Raw genomic sequence first — 26,855 nt, 5'->3', positions numbered from 1 at the left:
TTCTTCTTACTAGAGAGATGTTTGTTTCTGTCGGCGCAATGCGTGAAGAAACCAGGTGGCTGTACCGACTCTGATAACGTATCCCGAGTGAGCCATGTTTCTGTGAAACAGCGAATGTTACAATCTCTGATGTCTCTCTGGAAGGCATCCCTTGGTCGAATTTTGTCTACCTTGTTGTCAAGAGACTAGATATTGGCGAGTATTATACTCGGGAGCGGTGAGTGATGTGCCCGTCTACGGGGCCTGACCAGAAAACCCTTCTGCGGCGCTGTTGTTTTGGGTCGCCTACCGGGATCCGATCCATTGTCCTGGGTGGTGGTCCAAACAGAGGATCCGCTTCAGGAAAGTTGTATTCCTGGTCGTAATGTTGGTAAGTTGACGCTGCTCTTATATCCAATAGTTCTTCCCGGCTGTAGGTAGTAAGACTTAAGATTTCCTGGGGTAACAGTGTAAGAAATAATACATAAAAAAACAAAATACTGCATAGTTTCTTAGGAACGCGAAGCGAGGCGACCATCTGTCGGCGCCATGTAGCCTGGCCAATGACCTAAAACACAAGGCCAGATATACACTGGAGTTGCTTACCAAGACGATATTGAATGATCTTGAATGGCCTAGTTACAGTTTTGACTTAAATCGTCTTGAAAATCTATAGCAAGATTTGAAAATGGCTGCCTAGCAATGATCAACAACCAACTTGACAGAGCTTGAATAATTTAAAAAAGAATAATGTGCCAATATTGTACAATTAAGTTGTGCAAAGCTTTTAGAGACTTACCCAGAATGACTCACAGCTGTTATCGCAAATCAAGGTAATTCTAGCATTTACTGACTGGGGTGAATACTTATGTAAATACATTTTTTCTGTATTTCATTGTCAATAAATTTGCAAAAATATAGATAAACATGTTTTCACTTTGTCATTATGGGGTATTGTGTGAAGAGGGTTTAGAGAAAAAATATTTAACCCATTTTGAATTCAAGCTGTAACACAACAATGTGGAATAATTCAAGATGTATGAATACTTCCTGATGGCACTGTACATGTAATAAAAAATCATATAGAATCTCCGATTTAAATGTGTCTATTCAACAATAAACGCTGTTTAGCCTGCACATCTTTTAAGTCATGTAATTGCTTGTCTTGTTGATCAAGTGGTTTGCAAGTGAGTTCCATTTTTCTATTGATTGTTAACCCATTTGGATCTTCTTTTTCGCTGTGCTCATTTGTCTGTCCTGTGCAACAGTTCATTTGGCCTAGGCTTATTTTACATTTAGCAATTAGCAAGAGAAAACTTTGCTTATCTTCTCGAAAAAGGCTATTGGGCCGAGTATAACAATTCTAAAAATACTGTAAATTAAATTGTATTTGTCACATGCGCCGAATACAACAGGTGTAGTAGACCATACAGTGAAGTGCTTAACCAACAATGCAGTTCAAGATATGGAGAAATAAAATATTTACTAAATAAACTAAAGGAAAAAAATGATCAAAACAAATGTCCTGTAGCTTTTGTAGCCTATAGTTTTTCCTGTGATTTCACAAGAAGGGGATTAGCGGAGAGGCTAGCGTAGCACGGGAACAGTTGGAAGAGAGGCTAGAGATGTGTAGCTGAAGTAAGAAGCTAAATATTAGCTGGATATTAGGCCATACATTAGCTAAATAGTAAGGCTATAAATATTTACCTGTCTAGGGCTGTAAGATGCTGTGATGTAGGATCATTTTAATTACCGCTCATACATTCTGTTTTGAATGCTTCATGCCAAAATAACTGCATATAGCCTAGGCCTGATCATGCAACCATTTGGATCAGTTATGGGTTTACAAGGTCCAGAAAGGCAGGCTACTCATATGGTGTATTTTGATCACACCTCTCACTCTCCTTTTAAACTCCCTATTTTAAATTCAGCAAGCAAAAGCAAGCTGGAATCTCTCCTCGATAGGCTAGTAGTAGGAAATAAAATGTGGAAAATATGGCCTTCTCATGCGATGGTTGTCGTGGATCATCATTCTCTGAAGTCTTCCTATAAGTAAAGTGGCTACCAATATGCTCACACATGCCTAGTTATTCAGGCAAGCTTACCTTGCGTTCTGCCTTCTCTCCTCTCTGAGCAGCCTTGCACACCTAGAGAGCGCTTCAATAGAAGACGCTTTTGATTGGTTGTCAATGTTTTATCATCGGAGGGCCAGGCAGAAAATCGCTCTTAAAGTGATCTAAACGATAGCTCTCGTTATCGTTTTACGCTGTTTTTGTAGTTATCGTTGTGGTGTGAATGCTCCTGTTCACTTGAATTAGAAAGATTTCAAAAAATGTATTGTTATAGTTATCGTCCTTGTTGTGGACGGGCCTCAAACTAAGGCTACGTCCCAAATGGCACCCTATTTCCTATATAGTGCACAACTTCTTTTTTTGTTATACATATAGTGCCCTACGGTGGAATAAGGGCCCATTTGGGACGCATCCCGTATCTCTCCCTGCAGGAGTTAAAGTTCAGGGGTCAGTGCCGGACCCCTCAGTGTCTCCCAGTAGACAGATGTTGTCCAGTCAGGACCAGGAAGTCCTGTCTCCTTTTTTGAGCTCTTCAGCCAGGAGGGGAACCCCTTTGAGAGGCACATCGACAACAAGGATGGGGAGACTGAGGACGTGCTGGCCTCCAATGGGGTAAGCAGTGGCCATGTTGGAGAGCATCAAATCCGTAATGCATTGATGAGGGTAAATTGTGAATGACTGACTAATCTACAAATAATAATGAGTAGTTATTTATGACGCAAGGTCATTTGTAGATCAGTCTGCCATGTCGAACCACCCCAGTGCCTCATCCTAGTTCCAGATGTTTCACATGTTTCTAGGTCCTAGTCCTGTAGCTGGTATGTTATGTTTGCTGTTTGTCAAGGAGAATGAAGCAGAACGAAGCAGTTTGTAAGCACCCACAACTTTGTTGATAAGGGTGAGTTAAGGTTATTTCAATCAGAAGGTGACACATTCCATAACTCCCTGTCTGCCACACACATTGTCCATTACGCTGTTGCATCTCTCCACCAGAACGTTGTATCACTATCCACTGATCCATCTTCACAACGCCTGCTGCCATTCCATCAGATCTCACCAAGTATTAATATGAATCCCATTAGTTCCCCTGGTATCACGTGTCATCACCGTCGCCACACGGAGTCATTTCAAGTGAGGAAATAAATAGGAGCAGCGATTAAAGTCGGACATTATCATTTGGGGACGTTAAGTGGTTTATAGTCGCCCTAACAGTCACGTCAGAGGTCGTAACAGAGTTTAATGGAGGGGGCCGTGTCGGTATGGAGTTTACACCCGCTGCGGTGGTGCTTAACACTTTGATGCACTTGACATTTCATTATATTCAATATTAGCCGCTACTGTAATGAAAAATAAAGACGAGAGTGATATGGGCGTTGCGTGTTGTCCTTTGGAGAGCTCTGCGTGATTAGCACACTGATATTAAGGAGATAATAGGCTCGCTTTTATCAAGTGACAAACTTTTATGGAAATGTGCTTGCATACAAGTGGACTGGACTATTATTTGTTCAGATTTCATCATCAGTTTTTTTTTGTTCTGCCATTACAATCAACCCATTGTTTGTTTTTGTCTTAATTTTAATTAATACACCAATGTATCTTGAAAATTAATATTGTATTATCAATGGGGATTAGTCAAATCCAAAATGGTTCCTTTCTTGTTAACACATTTTCATAACCTCAAGCTTGTATTCAATATGAACTGCTAAAGCTCAGTCGAAAGCATTGTGTCGCTAGATTTCGATCACATTGAGAAAGTGAGCATACACAATCTGCAGTTCAGTTAAGTTCCCTTTAAAGTTTCAATTATTCCTGGTAGAGTATTATAGGTGGTTTTGTTTCTCGTAGAGCATCGTAAGTGGTATTGTGCCTCGACGAGTATTATAGGTGGTTTTGTTCTTGGTAGAGTATTGTAGGTGGTATTGTTCCTGGTAGAGTATTGTAGGTGGTATTATTCCCGGTAGAGTATTGTAGGTGGTATTGTTCCTGGTAGAGTATTGTAGGTGGTATTGTTCCTGGTAGAGTATTGTAGGTGGTATTATTCCTGGTAGAGTATTGTAGGTGGTATTATTCCTGGTAGAGTATTGTAGGTGATATTGTTCCTGGTAGAGTATTGTAGGTGGTATTATTCCTGGTAGAGTATTGTAGGTGGTATTGTTCCTGGTAGAGTATTGTAGGTGGTATTATTCCTGGTAGAGTATTGTAGGTGGTATTATTCCTGGTAGAGTATTGTAGGTGGTATTATTCCTGGTAGAGTATTGTAGGTGGTATTATTCCTGGTAGAGTATTGTAGGTGGTATTGTTCCTGGTAGAGTATTGTAGGTGGTATTATTCCTGGTAGAGTATTGTAGGTGGTATTGTTCCTCGTAGAGTATTGTAGGTGGTATTATTCCTGGTAGAGTATTGTAGGTGGTATTATTCCTGGTAGAGTATTGTAGGTGATATTGTTCCTGGTAGAGTATTGTAGTCGGTTTTGTTCCTGGTAGAGTATTGTAGGTGGTATTATTCCTGGTAGAGTATTGTAGGTGGTATTGTTCCTGGTAGAGTATTGTAGGTGGTATTATTCCTGGTAGAGTATTGTAGGTGGTATTGTTCCTGGTAGAGTATTGTAGGTGATATTGTTCCTGGTAGAGTATTGTAGGTGGTATTATTCCTGGTAGAGTATTGTAGGTGGTATTGTTCCTGGTAGAGTATTGTAGGTGGTATTGTTCCTGGTAGAGTAGTGTAGGTGGTATTGTTCCTGGTAGAGTATTGTAGGTGGTATTGTTCCTGGTAGAGTATTGTAGGTGGTATTGTTCCTGGTAGAGTATTGTAGGTGGTATTGTTCCTGGTAGAGTATTGCAGGTGGTATTATTCCTGGTAGTGTATTGTAGGTGGTGGTTGTCTCACCTAGATATCTTAAGATAAGCACACTAACTGTTAGTGGCTCTGGAAAAGAGTGTCTGCTAGATGACTAAAATGTAAAAATGTGATAAAAGCTTCTAAATCATCAGCAATTATAACTCTTTCTCTGAATGACCATATTATTATTTTCCCCCTCTGCAGTATGAGTCAGGTACGTTAGTCAAGTGTGCACCAGGACTATGACAGTGATTAAAGCATCTAAATGATCATATTGTTAATATACAGTACCAGTTGAAAGTTTGGACACACCTACTCATTCAAGGTTTTTTCTTTATTTTTACTATTTTCTACATTATAAAATAGTAGTCAATACATCAACACTATGAAATAACCCATGGAATCATATAGTAACCAAAAAAGTGTTAAAACAAATCCAAATATATTTTAGATTTGTGATTATTCAAAGTAGCCACCCTTTGCCTTGATGACAGCTTTGCACACTCTTGGCATTCTCTCAACCAGCTTCATGAGGAATGCTTTTTCAACAGTCTTGAAGGAGTTCCCACCTATGCTGAACATTTATTGGCTGCTTTTCCTTCACCCAACTCATTCCAAACCATCTTAATTGGGTTGAGGTCGGGTGATTGTAGAGGCCAGTTCATATGATGCAGCACTCCGTCACTTTCCTTCTTGGTCAAATAGCCCTTACACATCCTAGAGGTATGTTTTGGGTCATTGTCTTGTTGAAAAACAAATGATAGTCCCATTAAGCCCAAACCAGATGGGATGACGCATCGCTGCAGAATGCTGTGGTAGCCATGCTGATTAAGTGTGCCTTGAATTCTAAATGAATCACAGACAGTGTCACTAGCATAGCACCATCACACCTCCTCCTCCATGCTTCACGGTGGGAACCACGCATGCGGAGATCATCCGTTCACCTACTCTGCGTCTCACAAAGACACAGTGGTTAAAAGCTAAAATCTCAATTTTGGACTCATCAGACCAAATGACAAATTTCCACTGGTCTAATGTCCATTGCTCGTGTTTCTTAGCCTAACGAAGTCTCTTCTTCTTATTGGTGTCCTTTAGTAGTGTTTTCTTTGCAGCAATTCGACCATCAAGTCCTGATTCACACATTCTCTTCTGAATAGTTGATGTTCAGAGATGTGTCCGTTACTTGAACTCTGTGGAGCATTTATTTGGGCTGCATTCTAAGGCTGGCTACTCTAATGAACTTATCCTCTGCAGCAGAGAGGTAACTCTGGGTCTTCCTTTCCTGTGGTGGTCCTCATGAGAGCCAGTTTCATCATAGCTCTTGATGGTTTTTGCGACTGCACTTGAAGAAACGTTTAAAGTTCTTGACATGTTCCGTATTGACTGACCTTCATGTCTTAAAGTAATGATGGACTGTCATTTCTCTTTGCTTATTTGAGCTGTTCTTGCCATAATATGCACTTGTTCTTTTACCAAAACGGACTATCTTCTGTATACCATCGCTACCTTGTCACAACACAACTGATTGGCTCAAACACATTAAGAAGGAAAGAATTTCCACAAATTACCTTTTAACAAGGCACACCTGTTAATTGAATTGCATTCCTGGTGACTACCTCATGAAGCTAGTTGACAGAATGCCAAGTGTGTGCAAAGCTGTTATCAAGGCAAAGGGTGGCTACTTTGAAACATCTCAACAACAAAAAATGTTGGGTTACTACATGATTCCAAATGTGTTATTTCATAGTGTTGATGTCATCACTATTATTCTACAATGTTGAAAAGAGTAAAAATAAAGAAAAACCCTTAAATGAGTAGGTGTGTCCAAACTTTTGACTGGTACTATATATAAACCTTTTCTAAATGTCCATATTTGAATGATATTTTTATTTATTTTATTTATTTAACCTTTATTTAACCAGGTAGGCAAATTGAGAACACGTTCTCATTTACAATTGCGACGTGGCCAAGATAAAGCAAAGCAGTTCGACACATACAACAACACATAGTTACACATGGAGTAAAAACAAACATATAGTCAATAATACAGTGAAAAAAAGTCTATATACAATGTGAGCAAGTGAGGTGAGATAAGGGAGGTGAAGGCAAACAGATATATGTATAAATAAATAAAAATATAAAAAGGCCATGGAGGCGAAGTGAGTACAACACAGCAAGTAAAATAAAAACTAAAAAAAACACTGGAATGGTTGGTTTGCATTGGAAGAAAGTGCAAAGTAGAGACAGAAATAATGGGGTGCAAAGGAGCAAAATAAATTAATAAATAAATACAGTAGGTAAAGAGGTAGTTGTTTGGGCTAAATTGTAGATGGGTTATGTACAGGTGCAGTAATCTATGAGCTGCTCTGACAGCTGGTGCTTAAAGCTAGTGAGGGAGATAGGTGTTTCCAGTTTCAGAGATTTTTGTAGTTCGTTCCAGTCATTGGCAGCAGAGAACTGGAAGGAGAGGCGTCCAAAGGAAGAATTGGTTTTGGGGGTGACTAGAGAGATATACCTGCTGGAGCGCGTGCTACAGGTAGGTGCTGCTATGGTGACCAGCGAGCTGAGATAAGGGGGGACTTTACCTAGCAGGGTCTTGTAGATGACCTGGAACCAGTGGGTTTGGCGACGAGTATGAAGCGAGGGCCAGCCAACGAGAGTGTACAGGTCGCAGTGGTGGGTAGTATATGGGGCTTTGGTGACAAAACGGATGGCACTGTGATAGACTGCATCCAATTTATTGAGTAGGGTTTTGGAGGCTATTTTGTAAATGACATCACCGAAGTCGAGGATTGGTAGGATGGTCAGTTTTACAAGGGTATGTTTGGCAGCATGAGTAAAGGATGCTTTGTTGCGGAATAGGAAGCCAATTCTAGATTTGACTTTGGATTGGAGATGTTTGATGTGGGTCTGGAAGGAGAGTTTACAGTCTAACCAGACACCTAGGTATTTGTAGTTGTCCACATATTCTAAGTCAGAGCCGTCCAAAGTAGTGATGTTGGACAGGCGGGCAGGAGCAGGCAGCGATCGGTTGAAGAGCATGCATTTGGTTTTACTTGTATTTAAGAGCAGTTGGAGGCCACGGAAGGAGAGTTGTATGGCATTGAAGCTCGCCTGGAGGGTTGTTAACACAGTGTCAAAAGAATATTGTTACTGTGTTATTCCCTCTCTGCAGTGTGAGTCAGATGAGCTGGAGAAGAGTGTCTACCAGGACTACGACAGTGACAGTGACGTCCCTGATGAACTCAAGCAGGACTTCGTGGACGAGCAGACCGGAGACATCCCTCTCAAGAGGTCAGGACAAAGGGCACAACGTCATGATGTCATATCCCGTGAGCTCACTGGTCAAGTTCTCACGAGCTATGCTACTAGTTAATGCGTGATGTACATCTATAAGTGGAAAGATACATGCATTATATACATCATTTTGAAAGAATTGTGATTATTTTGTTCTCAGTGTAGTGTTGAAACAGATGCATGAATGAATGACATGTTATTTCCCTGTCAAATCGCCAGCTGGCAACCCATCTCTTATGGGATTAACTAACACATAAACAAACATTACAACAATTCACTTATAGTTCTTCCGGTGTTCTGAGCAGCACGCACCACATAACGTGAAAAAGAAATCAACAGTAAAAAGAATACAAAAAATAAATATATATATACAGATAAATAAATCCAGAAAAATGAAACGGAAGGCATTTGAACCCAGTCTGGCGCAAAGAGAAGATTAAAGTGTAAGACAGGTTTACGCACAATCTAAATACATATGTGCCATTTGCTATATGCTATATGGGATCTAAATACATATGTGCCATTTGCTATATGCTATATGGGATCTAAATACATATGTGCCATTTGCTATATGCTATATGGGATCTAAATACATATGTGCCATTTGCTATATGCTATATGGGATCTAAATATTTGTATGATTTAATTATAGGTAGCCCTTTTTCTTTTATTCCAGGCTTTATCTGAAAATTCAGCAAATGGAAATACACAATGGACAAGAAATCATTTCAGTTTCTCTTCATTGCTCAGCTACATAATTCCACTGTATATCTGGTGGTCTTTCTCTTCATGGCTCAGCTACATAATTCCACTGTATATCTGGTGGTCTTTCTCTTCATGGCTCAGCTACATAATTCCACTGTATATCTGGTGGTCTTTCTCTTCATGGCTCAGCCACATAATTCCAGGGTATATCTGGTGGTCTTTCTCCTCATGGCTCAGCCACATAATTCCAGGGTATATCTGGTGGTCTTTCTCCTCATGGCTCAGCCACATAATTCCAGGGTATATCTGATGGTCTTTCTCATCATGGCTCAGCCACATAATGCCAGGGTATATCTGGTGGACTTTCTCTTCATGGCTCAGCCACATAATGCCAGGGTATATCTGGTGGTCTTTCTCTTCATGGCTCAGCCACATAATGCCACGGTATATCTGGTGGTCTTTCTCTTCATGGCTCAGCCACATAATGCCACGGTATATCTGGTGGTCTTTCTCTTCATGGCTCAGCCACATAATGCCAGGGTATATCTGGTGGTCTTTCTCTTCATGGCTCAGCCACATAATGCCAGGGTATATCTGGTGGTCTTTCTCTTCATGGCTCAGCCACATAATGCCACGGTATATCTGGTGGTCTTTCTCTTCATGGCTCAGCCACATAATGCCACGGTATATCTGGTGGTCTTTCTGGAAAAAGGACAAGTGTATATCGTGGTAGAAAAAGCCATTTAAATTCATGTATTGGCTATATATTTAGAATAGGTGTCTCAAATATGTTTTTAGCTCACCCCTACATAACCCATCAGTCGGCACAACTGCATCAAGTTCTTTGTCTACATAGTGAAACGTTTTCTTTTACGCTCCCCTTACTTCATAGCACTCAAATCACATGTTTGATGAACACAATCATTAGCCCTCTAGTGCAGAAAGAGGATGCATTACCACACTTAGGGGCTTTTTATCCCCATGTGAAAATGTTCTCAAATCTTCGTCTTCTACAGTATTTCATTAAGTTTTCAAAGAAGCCAGTTTTTAACAGATCATTCAAATACATTTCCTCCCACTACATTTCTCGACTACTACACACACACACACACACACACACACACACACACACACCCTTCCATTGTTCTCTTGTTAACAGAGTGGAGGGGAGATTCTGCAGTAAATCACTGGGTAGACTATGTATGTGACTACGTGCTACAATATGGCAGCTAATTGTGTGAGAGTGGCAGATGTGCAGCGGGGGGCAAAAACCACGTTTACCTATTCAAAAACTCTTCATTAAGAACAGATGTAGGAATTAATGAATTGATGATGTACATAAACATTACACACAGTTATTGATTTCCATGTATTTTGTGCGGCGAAAGCCTTGGGTTCACTACATGCAGGAGAACACAGTGCCTGCAGGGTCTGCGTTCTCCCCAGTGTGTTGTACTGATCTAAGCCTCTAACACGCTCATTTCCCAATCTATCAGAAGGAATCGCTGGCTAATTGAAGTGCTGCTGGAAGGTCACGTCCATGTCCAGCAATTAGAGATGTACTAATGAATGGTGGTAGATGCAGTTTAATCATTAGTCAGGGGACTGGTTCTGTAAGATCAGCGGTTCACCACTGCCCTAACACTCGTTTAGCTACGTCTTTAGCCCTCTCGTGTCACGCCTCTTAATTGATCAATTAAGGAGATTTTACGAATGAATATCTGGGCTCAACCACCGAGCCTCAGGGTTATGAATCTGAACCGCTGTCTGTCTAGGCTCAACCACCGAGCCGCAGGGTTATGAACCACTGTCTGTCTTGGCTCAACCACCGAGCCGCAGGGTTATGAACCACTGTCTGTCTAGGCTCAACCACCGAGCCACAGGGTTATGAACCACTGTCTGTCTAGGCTCAACCACTGAGCCTCAGGGTTATGAACTTGAACCACTGTCTGTCTTGGCTCAACCACCAAACCACAGGGTTATGAACCTGAACCACTGTGTTGTCCCGCCCTCACGCCTCTCCTCTCTCTCTAATCAGCACCTCCCCTCTCTCTCTAATCAGCACCTCTCCTCTCTCTCTAATCAGCACCTCCCCTCTCTCTCTAATCAGCACCTCCCCTCTCTCTCTAATCAGCACCTCCCCTCTCTCTCTAATCAGCACCTCCCCTCTCTCTCTAATCAGCACCTCCCCTCTCTCTCTAATCAGCACCTCCCCTCTCTCTCTAATCGGCACCTCCCCTCTCTCTCTAATCAGCACCTCTCCCCTCTCTCTAATCAGCACCTCCCCTCTCTCTCTAATCAGCACCTCCCCTCTCTCTAATCAGCACCTCCCCTCTCTCTCTAATCAGCACCTCTCCTCTCTCTAAGCAGCACCTCCATTCTCTCTCTAATCAGCACCTCCCCTCTCTCTCTAATCAGCACCTCTCCTCTCTCTCTAATCAGCACCTCCCCTCTCTCTCTAATCAGCACCTCTCCTCTCTCTATAATCAGCACCTCCCCTCTCTCTCTAATCAGCACCTCTCCTCTCTCTCTAATCAGCACCTCTCCTCTCTCTAATCAGCACCTCCCCTCTCTCTCTAATCAGCACCTCCCCTCTCTCTAATCAGCACCTCCCCTCTCTCTCTAATCAGCACCTCTCCTCTCTCTAAGCAGCACCTCCATTCTCTCTCTAATCAGCACCTCCCCTTTCTCTCTAATCAGCACCTCCCCTCTCTCTCTAATCAGCACCTCTCCTCTCTCTCTAATCAGCACCTCCCCTCTCTCTCTAATCAGCACCTCCCCTCTCTCTCTAATCAGCACCTCCCCTCTCTAATCAGCACCTCTCCTCTCTCTCTAATCAGCACCTCCCCTCTCTCTCTAATCAGCACCTCTCCTCTCTCTCTAATCAGCACCTCTCCTCTCTCTCTAATCAGCACCTCTCCTCTCTCTCTAATCAGCACCTCCCCTCTCTCTCTAATCAGCACCTCCCCTCTCTCTCTAATCAGCACCTCCCCTCTCTCTAATCAGCACCTCCCCTCTCTCTCTAATCAGCACCTCTCCTCTCTCTCTAATCAGCACATCCCCTCTCTCTCTAATCAGCACCTCCCCTCTCTCTCTAATTAGCCCGTCAAGGGAGACGCTGCTCAGCAGGAAGAAGTCGGACTACAGCCTTAACAAGGGTGCCAATGCTCCCATCCTGACCAACACAACCCTCAACGTGATTCGCCTGGTCGGTGAGTAATCTTCTCCTCTCCTCTGTTCCTCTCCTCTCACCTCCCAGAAACATCCAAGACACTAAGTGATGACCGTGGTGACCCCTCTCCCGCCAGAGACCTCGATAACCAATTAACAAGCTCATCGCTCATTTAAGAATGTGATGAACCAGGATCCTATTCCCAAGGCTACCTGGCTGTGTGACTGGCCTGTAACTGCCATCATTAGCCTATCATTATCCACGCCAAACCCCGTGACCTTTCATTTCTTAAGTGGAATGTAAATGTCTGTTTGACGTCAGTTGCGAGGTGTCGTGCCTCAAAGTCAATTTTGCTTTCTGCTCAAATCGCAACCCGTCTTTGATTTGATTTAATTGGAGAGGAAGAAATGTCATTATGATAAGTGAGGTAGTTAAGGCTCCGAGTTTGTGAAGAAATCTCTGTTTTTCACTCGTGTTTTTAACTGATTAGAATTTAATTACATTTCTAAACAACATTCTAAATGACCAGCGCAGTTCACTTACAGTTTAGTAAATTCATTTTATTCAACTAACATTTATTTGTATTGTTTTTGCATTTCAGATGTATAATAGTACATGTATAATTGAAAACGTATTAAGTCAAATAGAACATGTACAGTATACCAAGTCACTTAATGTGAAAGACATCCTGATCTGCATTTCTGGTTCAATAGTGCTCTGAAAAGTTAGATGACAGGGTTCTAGTATTCACAGAAAGAGAAAGTAAGAAAGTGCCAGTCTCAGCTCAAAAAGTGGCTCTATCATCAGCTCTGGTTCAATGGTAACCTTGTTACAGCCATGTACTCTGTAGCTATTCATTTTATTACCTTTTTCTCAAATTTAATTCCTTCCCCTCAGAGTACATGGAAATGCTCCATAAGCTGGGCAAATATATTATTATAAATCACTATTCGATTATGATTGACTTAAAACATCTTAGATTACATTACTATGAGAGTCCTGGGATCTAATGTTACCCCAGCTACAATGTTGTCTGCTTTAGTTGGATATGATGAACAGTTGAGACCCTTTACGTCCCAGGACATCTTATAGAGGTGATTGGAGAGTAAATCAGTTGTTTCATCACATTAGATATGTGCTTTCATTTGGTGCAGTGCTGATGTCAAACGTCATGTCCATTGTTTGGCATCCTGATCACATTCATATCAGTCATGTACTGTAAATCGCCCAGAGGATATTTGCTTCAAAGTTACATTCAAACATTAGAATTTATCCCATTCAAATCCCCCAAAAAGATGACGCAAAGGTTTTGGATCAACTTGTTTAGATATGGAAGATCCAAACAGAATGTCCAAGTATCTAATATACCAGGCTAGTAGTTTTTGAGATTAGCTTTTTTTTTAACCTTTCTGTTGATAACTGTTTAACTGATATCAATTGTTTTGTTATTTAATATCTAATAGTATTGTCACAATGGCGTGTATAAGTGGCAGAGGAAGTCAGGCGCAGGAGAGTCAAAATAGAGTGTAGCATGGAGTACTTTAATAAAAGTTCCAGTAATAAGCTCCATAACACTCACTAAAAAATATAATACAAAATCTGGGTATGAAGACCCATCGCACACTTATACACAAAACACACAACACTTGACAACGAACAATCTCTGACAAACACATGAAGGGAAACAGAGGGTTAAATACACAACAGGTAATGAATGGGATTGACAACAGGTGTGTGGGAAGACAAGACAAAACCAATGGAAAATGAAAAATGGATCGATGATGACTAGAAGACCGGTGAAGTCGACCGCCGAACACCGCCCGGACAAGGAGAGGCAACGACTTCGGCAGAAGTCGTGACATTACCCCCCCCTGACGCGCGGCTCCAGCAGCGCGTCGACACCGGCCTCGGGGACGACCCGGAGGGCGAGGTGCAGGGCGATCCGGATGGAGGCGGTGGAATTCTTTTAACATAGAAGGATCTAAAACGTCCTCCACCGGAACCCAGCATCTCTCCTCCGGCCCGTACCCCTCCCAGTCCACGAGGTACTGAAGGCCCCTCGCCCGACGTCTCGAATCCAAAATGGATCGAATAGCGTACGCCGGGGCCCCCTCGATGTCTAGAGGAGGCGGAGGAACTTCACGCACTTCAGCCTCCTGGAGCGGGCCAGCCACCACCGGCCTGAGGAGAGACACATGGAACGAGGGGTTAATACGGTAATTAATGGGCAGTTGTAATCTATAACATACCTCGTTCACTCTCCTCAGGACTTTAAACGGCCCCACAAACCGCGGACACAGCTTCCGGCAGAGCAGGCGGAGGGGCAGGTTTCGGGTCGAGAGCCAGACCCTGTCCCCTGGTACAAACACCGGGGCCTCACTGCGGCGACGGTCTGCGCCAATTTTCTGGCGCCTTATGGCACGCTGAAGGTGGACGTGGGCTGCCTCCCAAGTTTCCTCAGCGTGCCGAAACCAATTGTCCACCGCAGGAGCTTCGGTCTGACTCTGATGCCAAGGAGCCAGAACCGGCTGATACCCTAATACACATTGAAAAGGGGTAAGGTTAGTAGAGGAGTGACGTAGCGAGTTCTGGGCTATCTCTGCCCAGGGCACGAACTTCGCCCATTCCCCTGGCCGGTCCTGGCAATAGGACCGCAGAAACCTGCCCACATCCTGGTTAACTCTCTCCACCTGCCCATTACTCTCGGGGTGAAAACCTGAGGTAAGACTAACCGAGATCCCCAGACGTTCCATGAACGCCTTCCAGACCCTTGACGTGAACTGGGGACCCCGATCAGACACTATATCCTCAGGCACCCCATAATGCCGGAAAACATGTGTAAACAGAGCCTCCGCAGTTTGTAAGGCCGTAGGGAGACCGGGCAAAGGGAGAAGACGACAGGACTTAGAAAACCGATCCACAACGACCAGGATCGTGGTGTAACCCTGTGAAGGTGGAAGATCAGTCACAAAATCCACTGACAGGTGCGACCACGGCCGTTGAGGAACGGGTAAAGGTAAAAGCTTACCTCTAGGCAGGTGTCTAGGAGCCTTGCACTGGGCGCACACCGAACAGGAGGAAACATAAATCCTCACGTCCTTAGCTAAAGTGGGCCACCAGTACCTCCCATCAAGACAGCGCATCGTCCGACCTATCCCAGGATGACCAGAGGAGGGTGATGTGTGAGCCCAATAGATCAATCGGTCGCGGACAGCAGACGGAACGTACAGACGACCAGCTGGACACTCAGGAGGAGAGGGCTCTGCACGTGACGCCCGCTCAATGTCCGCGTCCAGCTCCCACACTACTGGCGCCACCAAACACGACTCTGGGAGTATGGGAGTGGGATCCATGGGTCGCTCCTCTGTGTCATACAGCCGAGACAATGCGTCTGCCTTGACGTTCTGGGAGCCTGGTCTGTAAGTAAGCGTAAACACAAAACGAGTGAAAAACATGGCCCACCTTGCCTGGCGAGGATTTAGTCTCTTCGCCTGCCGGATGTACTCCAGATTGCGGTGGTCAGTCCAGATGAGAAAAGGGTGATTAGCCCCCTCAAGCCAATGCCTCCACACCTTCAAGGCTTTTACGACAGCTAACAGCTCTCGGTCCCCCACATCATAGTTACGCTCCGCCGGGCTGAGCTTCTTCGAAAAGAAAGCACAGGGGCGAAGCTTCGGTGGCACACCCGAACGCTGAGAGAGCACTGCTCCTATCCCAGCTTCGGATGCGTCCACCTCTACTATGAATGGCAAAGAGGGATCCGGATGAGCCAACACAGGCGCCGAGGTAAACAGAGCCTTCAGTTTACCAAAAGCCCTATTCGCCTCGGCCGACCACTGCAAGCGCACCGGTCCCCCCTTTAGCAGTGAGGTAATGGGAGCTGCAACCTGACCAAAACCCCGGATAAATCTCCGGTAGTAATTGGCAAACCCTAAAAAACGCTGCACCTCCTTTACCGTGGTTGGAGTCGGCCAATTACGCACGGCTGTAATGCGGTCGCTCTCCATTTCCACTCCTGAAGTGGAAATCTGATGCCCTAGGAAGGAGATGGATTGTTGGAAGAACAAGCATTTCTCAGCCTTGACATATAAATCATGCTCCAACAGGCGACCAAGCACCCTGCGCACCAAGGACACATGCTCAGCGCGTGTAGCAGAGTATATCAAAATATCATCGATATACACCACTACACCCTGCCCGTTCAGGTCCCTGAAGATCTCATCTACAAACGATTGGAAGACTGATGGAGCATTCATCAACCCATATGGCATGACCAGGTACTCATAATGACCTGAGGTGGTGCTAAATGCCGTCTTCCACTCATCACCCCTCCTAATACGCACCAGATTGTACGCACTCCTGAGATCCAATTTTGTGAAGAAGCGGGCCCCGCGCATTGACTCCATTACTGTATTAATCAAAGGTAGCGGGTAACTATATTTTACCGTGATTTTATTAAGGTCTCGATAATCAATGCACGGGCGTAAACCGCCATCCTTCTTCTTCACAAAAAAGAAACTCGAAGAGGCGGGTGAAATGGATGGCTGAATGAACCCCTGACGCAGGGATTCAGAGATATAATTATCCATAGCCACTGTCTCCGCTTGCGACAGAGGATACACGTGACTCCTGGGATATGCAGCGTCTACCAGGAGATCTATCGCACAATCCCCCTGTCGATGGGGTGGTAATTGAGTCGCCTTCTTTTTACAGAAGGCGAGTGCCAAATCGGCATATTCTGGGGGAATGCGCACGGTGGAAACCTGGTCTGGACTTTCCACCGTAGTAGCACCAACGGAAACCCCTACACACCTACCTGAGCACTCTCGCGACCACCCCGTGAGAGCCCTCTGTGGCCAAGAAACAGTGGGGTTATGAGTAGTTAACCAGGGTAGGCCTAACACCACAGAATACGCAGGGGAATCAATAAGGAAAAGACTAATCTTCTCCTTGTGACCCTCCTGCGTTATCATAGACAAAGGTGCGGTGACCTCCCTGATAAACCCTGACCCTATTGGTCGACTATCTAAGGCATGAATAGGGAAAGGCATATCCACAGAAACAATAGGAATCCCTAAACTATAAGCTAAATTTTTATTAATGAAATTCCCAGCCGCGCCTGAATCTACTAGCGCCTTATACTGGGAATGCAGGGAAAAATCCGGAAAGGTGACAGAGACAAACATAAGTGCAGCAGAGGGCTCTGGATGAGTATGGTGCCTACTCACCTGGGGTGATGCCAGAGTGCCCTGCCTGCCTTCTCTATTCCCAGAGGAACCAACCCGGCACCGATCAGCAGTGTGATCTCTGCGATCATAGATGGTGCTCGAGCGGGTACCCCCTCCAGTCTCCCTGCGCACCATCCCTCCCAATTCCATAGGTTCGGGAGAGAGAGTGCGAGAGGATGGAACAACCAGACCCCGATCTAGACGTCCCCGAGTAGCCAGCATGTTGTCCAGCCTGATGGACATATCCACCAGTTGGTCGAAGTTGAGGGTGGTGTCTCTACAGGCCAGCTCCCGACGGACGTCCTCGCGTAGACTACAACGGTAGTGGTCGATCAGGGCCCTGTCGCTCCATCCAGCGCCGGCAGCCAAAGTCCTAAATTCCAACGCGAACTCCTGAGCACTCCTCTTCCCCTGCCTCAGATGATAGAGGAGCTCACCTGCTGCTCTGCCTTCGGATGGGTGGTCGAATACCTTCCGGAAATGGCAGATGAGCTCCTCAAAATGGTCCAACGCCTTATCCTCTCCACACACAGCGTTGGCCCACTCCAAGGCTTTCCCGGTAAGGCAGGAGATGAGGGCGAAGCTTTTCTCACGGTCTGTTGGTACTGGAGAGACCGTGGCCAGATACAAGTTCAGTTTTAGGAGAAAACCCTGGCAGCTGGTAGTATCTCCATTGTATCCTGTGGGTAGGGACAACTGGATCCTGTTCTGTTCCGGCGGGGAAAAAACGTTCGAAGGAATTCCAGGGGGTGGTGGAGGTACTGGACACGCTCCCTGTCTCTCCCAGCGGTCCATACTCTGGACAATGCGATCCATGACAGCGCACAGACTGTCAATCTCCGCCGCGTGTTCCAGGACGCGTTCCTCAACCTCCATTAGTGAAGTGCCTCCTCCTGCTGACTTCATTTTTGTGGGTCAGAGATTCTGTCACAATGGCGTGTATAAGTGGCAGAGGAAGTCAGGCGCAGGAGAGTCAAAATAGAGTGTAGCATGGAGTACTTTAATAAAAGTTCCAGTAATAAGCTCCATAACACTCACTAAAAAATATAATACAAAATCTGGGTATGAAGACCCATCGCACACTTATACACAAAACACACAACACTTGACAACGAACAATCTCTGACAAACACATGAAGGGAAACAGAGGGTTAAATACACAACAGGTAATGAATGGGATTGACAACAGGTGTGTGGGAAGACAAGACAAAACCAATGGAAAATGAAAAATGGATCGATGATGACTAGAAGACCGGTGAAGTCGACCGCCGAACACCGCCCGGACAAGGAGAGGCAACGACTTCGGCAGAAGTCGTGACAAGTATATAATAACATATATAATAATATGTATACCTTTCTAAACAGGTTAAATACATGCGGATGATGAACATTCTGAAGCCTGTGATGTCATCCGCTGTGTTTCCCAGCTGTTTGATTACTACCTGTATGCTGTCTACACCTTCTTCCGCCGCAACGATATGGTACGGGAAAATACTACAAAGCTATTTCAATGGAGATTATTCATTGACCATGCATTTTAGTCCAGGACTAGGCTTAACCTGTGTCCGGGAAACTGGCCCTGAGGGTCTTTTACACAACCATACATGACAGACCTGTTTTTGTATGTGACAGACTTACATTATATTCATTAGTGTCCCCGATGTGAATGTGTTCTATGTTTCTCAAACGTTATCTTATATATTATTTACCACACAATTATCTGTATGTGGTGACTGCTTCTATGTCCCACCTCTTGTACACACATCACTCATTGGAAATTGTCAGTGGGGCTGTGGCTGAAATGACCTAAGATTGCTTTTCCCTTCTGTTGAGCCAATGTATGAGAGAGCATTGTATTAGTGCTTATGGTGTTCAAATAGAGTTGGAATGAATGAGAGTGTCTTCAAAGCAAGTCACCCTCCTTGAAAACATTACATTACAGATATTACAGATATTTTCAGACTGTTCAGTAAGATAAGGGACACTGAAGTGCTAACTGCTCTGTTTACTAAGGAGATGATCGTGGACTTCAGGAAACAGCAGAGGGATCAGCCCCCTATCCACATCGACAGGACAGTAGTATCCACATGGACGGGACAGTAGTGGAGAAGGTGGAAAGTTTCAAGTTGCTCGGTGTACACATCTCGGACAAACTGAAATGGTCCACCCACACAGACAGCGTTGTGAAGAAGACGCAACAGCGCCTCTTCAACCTCAGGAGGCTGAAGAAATTTGGCTTGTCACCAAAAACACTCACAAACTTTTACAGATGCACAATCGTGAGCATCCTGTCGGGCTGTATCATCGCCTGGTACGGCAACTGCTCCGCCCACAACCGCAGGGCTCTCCAGAGGTTAATGAGGTCTGCACAATGTGTCACCGGGGGCAAACTACCTGCCCTCCAGGACACCTACACCACCCGATGTCACAGGAAGGCCAAAAAGATCATCAAGGAAAATAACAACCCGAACCACTGCCTGTTCACCCCGCTATCATCCAGAAGGCGAGGTCAGTACAGGTGCATCAAAGCGGGGACCGAGAGACTGAAAAACAGCTTCTATCTCAAGGCCATCAGACTGTTAAACAGCCATCACTAACATTGAGTGGCTGCTGCCAACATACTGACTCAAATCTCTAGCCACTTTAATAATGAAAAATTGGATGTAATAAATGTATCACTAGTCACTTTAAACAATGGCACTTTATATAATGTTACATACCCTACATTACTCATCTCATATGTATATACTGTACTCTATACCATCTACTGCATCTTGCCTATGCCGTTCGGCCATCGCTCATCCATACATTTATATGTACATATTCTTATTCATTCCTCTACACTTGTGTGTATAAGGTAGTAGTTGTGAAATTGTTAGGTTAGATTACTTGTTAGATATTACTGCACGGTTGGAACTAGAAGCACAAGCATTTCGCTACACTCACATTAACATCTGTTAACCATGTGTATGTGACCAATAAAATTTGATTTAAGGGAAGGGACACTGAGGTGCTATCTGGTCTGTATTAGTCTTCAGTACTATATTCCTTCAGTTGGCACTTCTACTAAACCTCCCCCTCTTTCTCTCACCGTTAATAACTATTTTTACAGACAGGCCACAATGAGTAACAGACCAAGTTTTCTGCCCCTGTAAAAACAACTATTTTTCGTTATCACTTTAAAAACTCTTCTGAGGCTATTTTAGCAGCTAAAGCTTTCGCTAAAGAAAGCGCTCAGTGTGCGTGGGACTATGTGTGACTGATAAACCCTGGGGGAGCTGGTAATGATATCAACAAAATGGCTGTCACATGCCAGAGTGGATGAGGCTCTGCTGCTGCCTGGGTCCTGACTGGCTTCTGCTCAGGGGGTCCAGGGAGCATGCTTGTGATTAGTGATTAGGACAGGAGGACAGGGCTTCCCTTGTTTCACCTTCTTTCTATCGCTTTCTCTCTGTGTTTCTATATTTCTCTGTCTCTCTGCACTTCTTTCTCTCCCCCTTCCTCTTTCTCCCACTCTCTGTAGTTCTCTTTTTCTCTCCCCCATATTTCTCTGTCTCTCCTTCTCTCTTTCTCTCTCTGTATTTCTCGCTCTCTGTATTTCTCTCTCCTCTCTCTCTGTATTTCTCTCTCTCTGTATTTCTCCCTCTCTGTATTTCTCTATCTCTCTGTATTTCTCTCTCTCTCCCTCTATATTTCTCTCTCCTCTGTCCCTCTAAATTTCTCTCTCCTCTCTCTCTCTGTATTTCTCTCTCCTCTCTCTCTCTGTATTTCTCTCTCATCTGTCTCTGTATTTCTCTCTCTCTCTGTATCTCTCTCTCTCTCTGTATTTCTCTCTCCTCTCTCTGTATTTCTCTCTCCTCTCTCTCTGTATGTCTCTCTCCCTGTATTTCTCTCTCCTCTCTCTGTATTTCTCTCTCTCTGTATTTCTCTCTCTCTCTCTGTATTTCTCTCTCCTTTCTCTCTGTATTTCTCTCTCTCCCTGTATTTCTCTCTCCTCTCTCTCTGTATTTCTCTCTCTCTGTATTTCTCTCTCTCTCTCTGTATTTCTCTCTCCTTTCTCTCTGTATTTCTCTCTCTCTCTGTATTTCTCTCTCCTCTCTCTGTATTTCTCTCTCCTCTCTCTCTGTATTTTTCTCTCTCTGTATTTCTCTCTCTCTCTCTCTGTATTTCTCTCTCCTCTCTCTGTATTTCTCTCTCCTCTCTCTCTCTGTATTTCTCTCTCATCTGTCTCTGTATTTCTCTCTCTCTGTATCTCTCTCTCTCTCTGTATTTCTCTCTCCTCTCTCTGTATTTCTCTCTCCTCTCTCTCTGTATGTCTCTCTCCCTGTATTTCTCTCTCCTCTCTCTGTATTTCTCTCTCTCTGTATTTCTCTCTCTCTCTCTGTATTTCTCTCTCCTTTCTCTCTGTATTTCTCTCTCTCCCTGTATTTCTCTCTCCTCTCTCTCTGTATTTCTCTCTCTCTGTATTTCTCTCTCTCTCTCTGTATTTCTCTCTCCTTTCTCTCTGTATTTCTCTCTCTCTCTGTATTTCTCTCTCCTCTCTCTGTATTTCTCTCTCCTCTCTCTCTGTATTTCTCTCTCTCTGTATTTCTCTCTCTCTCTCTCTGTATTTCTCTCTCCTCTCTCTGTATATCTCTCTCCTCTCTCTCTGTATTTCTCTCTCTCTGTATTTCTCTCTCTCTCTCTCTGTATTTCTCTCTCCTCTCTCTGTATATCTCTCTCCTCTCTCTCTGTATTTCTCTCTCTCTGTATTTCTCTCTCTCTCTGTATTTCTCTCCTCTCTCCCTCTGTATTTCTCTCTCCTCTCTCTGTATTTCTCTCTCTCTGTATTTCTCTCTCCTCTCTCTCTGTATTTCTCTCTCTGTATTTCTCGCTCTCTCTGTATTTCTCTCCTCTCTCCCTCTATATTTCTCTCTCCTCTCTCTCTATATTTCTCTCTCCTCTCTCCCTCTATATTTCTCTCTCCTCTCTCTGTATTTCTCTCTCTCTGTATTTCTCTCTCCACTCTCTCTGTATTTCTCTCTCTGTGTATTTCTCTCTCTCTGTATTTTTCTCCTCTCTCTCTGTATTTCTCTCTCTCTCTCTCTGTATTTCTCTCTCCTCTCTCTGTATTTCTCTCTCCTCTCTCTGTATTTTTCTCTCCTCTATATTACGCTCTCTCTCCCATCTCTCTCTGGCTTTATATCTCTGTTTCCTCCTCCATCTCTCACCCTTTTGGGTTCACTCTTCCTTTACTTCTTCAACTGTCTCTCTTCTTGCCTCTATCACTCTTCCGCTCCTCATTAGTTTCCAGTTCAATATGGCTCTCATTGTAAGACACCCACACTCAAATGCTAATACTTTATGAATATTTACAAATCCCCTGAAAATGTATATGCACGTAAACGCTGTTGTTGTTGTGACCTGCCGATGGCTTATAATACCATGAGCATTGAGGAGAAGTGGTTGATATAAAGCCCCTCGTTCCCTGAGTAATGAGCAATATTAATATTACAAAAGGGTAAAAGCACCATTATATACCACTGCGATATTACCTCCGTCACACACATATGCTGAGATGCATTAGCTGCAGACGTTCACGCCTTCTTGTCCAGAGTTAATAACGTGGGAAGAGATCTGGAGAGTTACAAATACCTTATGGGGAAAATACATCACCATTCAGATGATGAAATGCTTTTCCTCTTGGTACGTCTTGGATTCAGCCTCCCTTTTGTGCTCATTCCAGTGAGGAGAGATGGATGTAGAGGGGGAGGGAGGGAGAACGTAGGAGAGAAGGGGATGGGGGAGAGAGAGTGTGAGTTAATCTAATCAAATGTTATTCTTCACATGCTTCGTAAACAACAGGTGTAGACTAACAGTGGAATGCTTAAGGGCCCTTCCCAACAATGCAGAAAAAAATAAAATTGAGAATTAATATAAAAGTAAAAGACGTAATAATAAATACACAATGAGTAATGGCAACTTGGCTATACACAAAGGGTACCAGTACTGAGTCGATGTACAAGGTAATTGAGGTACAGTGCATTCGGAAAGTATTCAGACCCCTTCACTTCTTCCACATTTTGTTACGTTGCAACCTTATTCTAAAATTGATTAAAGTGAATATAGGTTTTCAGAAATGTAATAAACTTAAAAAAACAGATCTTATTTACGTAAGTATTCAGACCCTTTGCTAAGAGACTTGAAATTGAGCTCTGGTGCATCCTGTTTCCATTGGTCATTCTTGAGATGTTTCTACAACTTGATTGGAGTACACCTGTGGTAAATTCAATTGATTGGACATGATTTGGAAAGGCACACACCTGTCTATATACAGTCCCACAGTTGACAGTGCATGTCAAAGCAAAAACCAAGACATGAGGACGAAGGAATTGTCCGTAGAGCTCTGAGGCAGGAATGTGTCAAGGCACATTTAAGATCTCCAAGAACACAGTGGCTCCATCATTCTTAAATGGAAGAAGTTTGGAACCACCAAGACTCTTCCTAGAGCCGCCTGGCCAAACGGAGCAATCGGGGGAGAAGGGCCTTGGTCAGGGAGGTGACAAAGAACCCAATGGTCACTCTGAGAGAGCTATAGAATTCCTCTGTGGAGATGGGAGAACCTTCCAGAAGGACAACCATCTCTGCAGCACTCCACCAATCAGGCCTTTATGGTAGAGTGGCCAGACGGAAGCCACTCCTCAGAAAAAAAGGCACATGACAGTCCGCTTGGAGTTTGCAAAAAAGGCACCTAAAGGACTCTCAGACTATAAGAAACAAGATTCTCTGGTCTGATGAAACCAAGATTGAACTCTTTGGCCTGAATGCCAAGCGTCCCGTCTGGAGGAAACCTAGCTCCATCCCGACGCTGAAGCATGGTGGTGGCAGCATCATGCTGGGGGGGGGGTGTTTTTCAGCGGCAGGGACTGAGAGACTAGTCAGGATTGAGGGAAAGATGAAGTGAGCAAAGTACAGAGATGCTTAAGGAAAACCTGCTCCAGAGTGCTCAGGACCTCAGACTGGGGCAAAGGTTCACCTTCCAACAGGACAACGACCCTAGGCACACAGCCAAGACAACGCAGGAGTGGCTTCGGGACAAGTCTCTGAATGTCTTTGAGTGGCCCAGCCAGAGGCCGGACTTGAACCCGATCAAACATCTCTGGAGAGACCAGAAAATAGCTGTGCAGCGATGCTTCCCGTCCAACCTGATCTGCAGAGAAGAAAATAAAGGTGTGCCAAGCTTGTAGCATCATACCCACGAAGACTCAAGGCTGTATTCGGCTGTATTCGCTGTATTCGCAAGGCTGTATTCGCTGCCAAAGGTGCTTCAACAAAGTACTGAGTAAAGGTTCTGAATTCTTATGTAAATGTGATATCAGTTTTGTATTTTTTGCAAACATTTCTAAAAGCCTGTTTTTGCTTTGTCATTATGGCGTATTGTGTGTAGATTGATGAGGTGGAAAAAACAATTTAATACATTTTAGAATAAGGCTCTAATGAAACATTTAAACAAAATGTGGAAAAAGTCAAGGGGTCTGAATACTTTCCGAATGCACTATTCCTAGTACATATAACTAGGAACAAAGTGACAGATAATAAACAGTACCAACAACAGAGTGATAGGATGTGTGAGTGGGAGAGAAAGTGGGAGAGTGAGAGACTGATCAAATAATTTATATGTTTAAAGAAAATGATTAAATAATTCCACTCTGAAACCATATAATTGTATGAAATTTATTAGAATCATAAAACTATAATCTGATGAGGTGTGCAGTTTTAGTCAGAATTAGAACAAGGACCTTTTGTTCCTTTTTAGTAGGTAAGCAGGGTGCAAGTGTGAAACAAATGATAAGAGGAGCTATCGACAGACGAGTTGTACTACTGTGTTCCTTACAGGACATTCTGTCTCCACCCGTGGAGGGGAGAAACTGTTAGGCTTGCAGAGAATGATGAAACATGTTGCAGATGAAACAATGTATCTGTGTAGTGGAAAAACACAGACTGTCTGAGCAAGGCGTAGTTTAAGATTTGAACTTGTTTGTGTGTTCGTAGGATAACTACTGTTTGTGTGAAGGTATGTTCGTAGGATAACTACTGTTTGTGTGAAGGTATGTTCGTAGGATAACTACTGTTTGTGTGAAAGTATGTTCGTAGGATAACTACTGTTTGTGTGAAGGTATGTGCGTAGGATAACTACTGTTTGTGTGAAGGTATGTTCGTAGGATAACTACGGTTTGTGTGAAGGTATGTTCGTAGGATAACTACTGTTTGTGTGAAGGTATGTTTGTAGGATAACTACTGTTTGTGTGAAGGTATGTGCGTAAGGAGCCAGTATAAAATTGATGATTTTGTACAATGGATTAGAACGTTCTCGTGAATAAACATTTTGACTTTTGAAAATTGAGACTCTTGTCTGCTTCATTCAACCAGAATCTTACAAACTGTGGGTTGCAGACTGAGTAGATTCATTTAAGTTTATGAACATTGATAACAAAATTCTCATAACAGAGACTGACCCAACATTAAGAAAGTATTTGACTATGTACAGACTCAGTGAGTATAGCTTTGCGATTGAGAAAGGCTGCCAAAGGCAGACCTGGCTCTCAAGAAAAGACGTGCACACTGCCATATGTGCACACTGCCCACAAAATGAGGTGGAAACTGAGCTGCACTTCCTAGCCTCCTGCCAAATGTATGACCATATTAGAGACACATATTTCCATCAGATTAAACAGACCCACAAATAATTTGAAAACAAATCCAATTTTGATAAACTCCCATATCTATTAGGTGAAATACCACAGTGTGCCATCACAGCAGCAAGATTTGTGGCCTGTTGCCATAAGAAAAAGGCAACCAAAAAAAATACAAATTATAATATTCTAACAAGCCAAAACCTGCAGAAGAAACACAGCGGGACCTGGATATACCATCCAACACAAATTGATTGTAGAAAATCCTAGCTAGCTAGCTGACGTAGGCTAGCAAGTCACTGTCTGTCTTTTCAGTATCGTGGAATGGTTCTTTACAATGTTCAAACAAAGTTGTCCTGTGGCTGTTGTATTTTGGGGATTTTGAAGAGGACTTCTTCTCTGCACAGAAGGAGGGTGCTTCAAAAGCCTCTGCATTTGGGTGTGGAGGGGCTGTGAAACTCTCCTGCCATTGTAAGGCTCAAGAGTTTTCCCGCCTCTCGTTTTCGTACCTCTCGATTCACACTTAAGTGATCATTTTAGGGAGATTCTTTACTGGCAGCTTGGTAACCGTATTTATGAAGCTTTGTAAAACAAAATTACCTAGAGATTATTGTGTTTTACTTTTTGGTTTCAGAAAGTAGGTTCAGAATGAACATTACTACAAGAAATCTGCCTCCAGAAATAAAAGCTTCTCCCAAGTGGATGTGACACCTACTCCCGTTGCCTGCTGCACTACTGCTTGGATTCCACCTGGCAATCTGTTCACCGTCTGCCCTGGCCTGTCTCCCCCTGTCTGTCACACACTCCCCCCTCTCTGTGCACTGTCTGCCCTGGCCTGTCTCCCTCTGTCTGGTATAGGTACCCCTGCCACACTCCCCCATCTCTCCCCAGC

The 26,855-nt window shown here is 43.8% G+C and overlaps 1 pseudogene; it reads left to right on the top strand.

Annotated features, from left to right (window-relative positions):
* LOC129820191 (syndetin-like) overlaps positions 1–26,855 on the top strand; it is a 331,482-nt pseudogene that overhangs the window by 154,584 nt on the left and 150,043 nt on the right.

The sequence above is a fragment of the Salvelinus fontinalis genome, chromosome 22, assembly GCF_029448725.1.
Source record: "Salvelinus fontinalis isolate EN_2023a chromosome 22, ASM2944872v1, whole genome shotgun sequence".
In the NCBI taxonomy this organism is placed as follows: Eukaryota; Metazoa; Chordata; class Actinopteri; order Salmoniformes; family Salmonidae; genus Salvelinus; species Salvelinus fontinalis.
The sequence above is the reverse complement of the archived record's forward strand: the minus strand, read 5'-3'. Positions and strand labels throughout refer to the sequence as shown.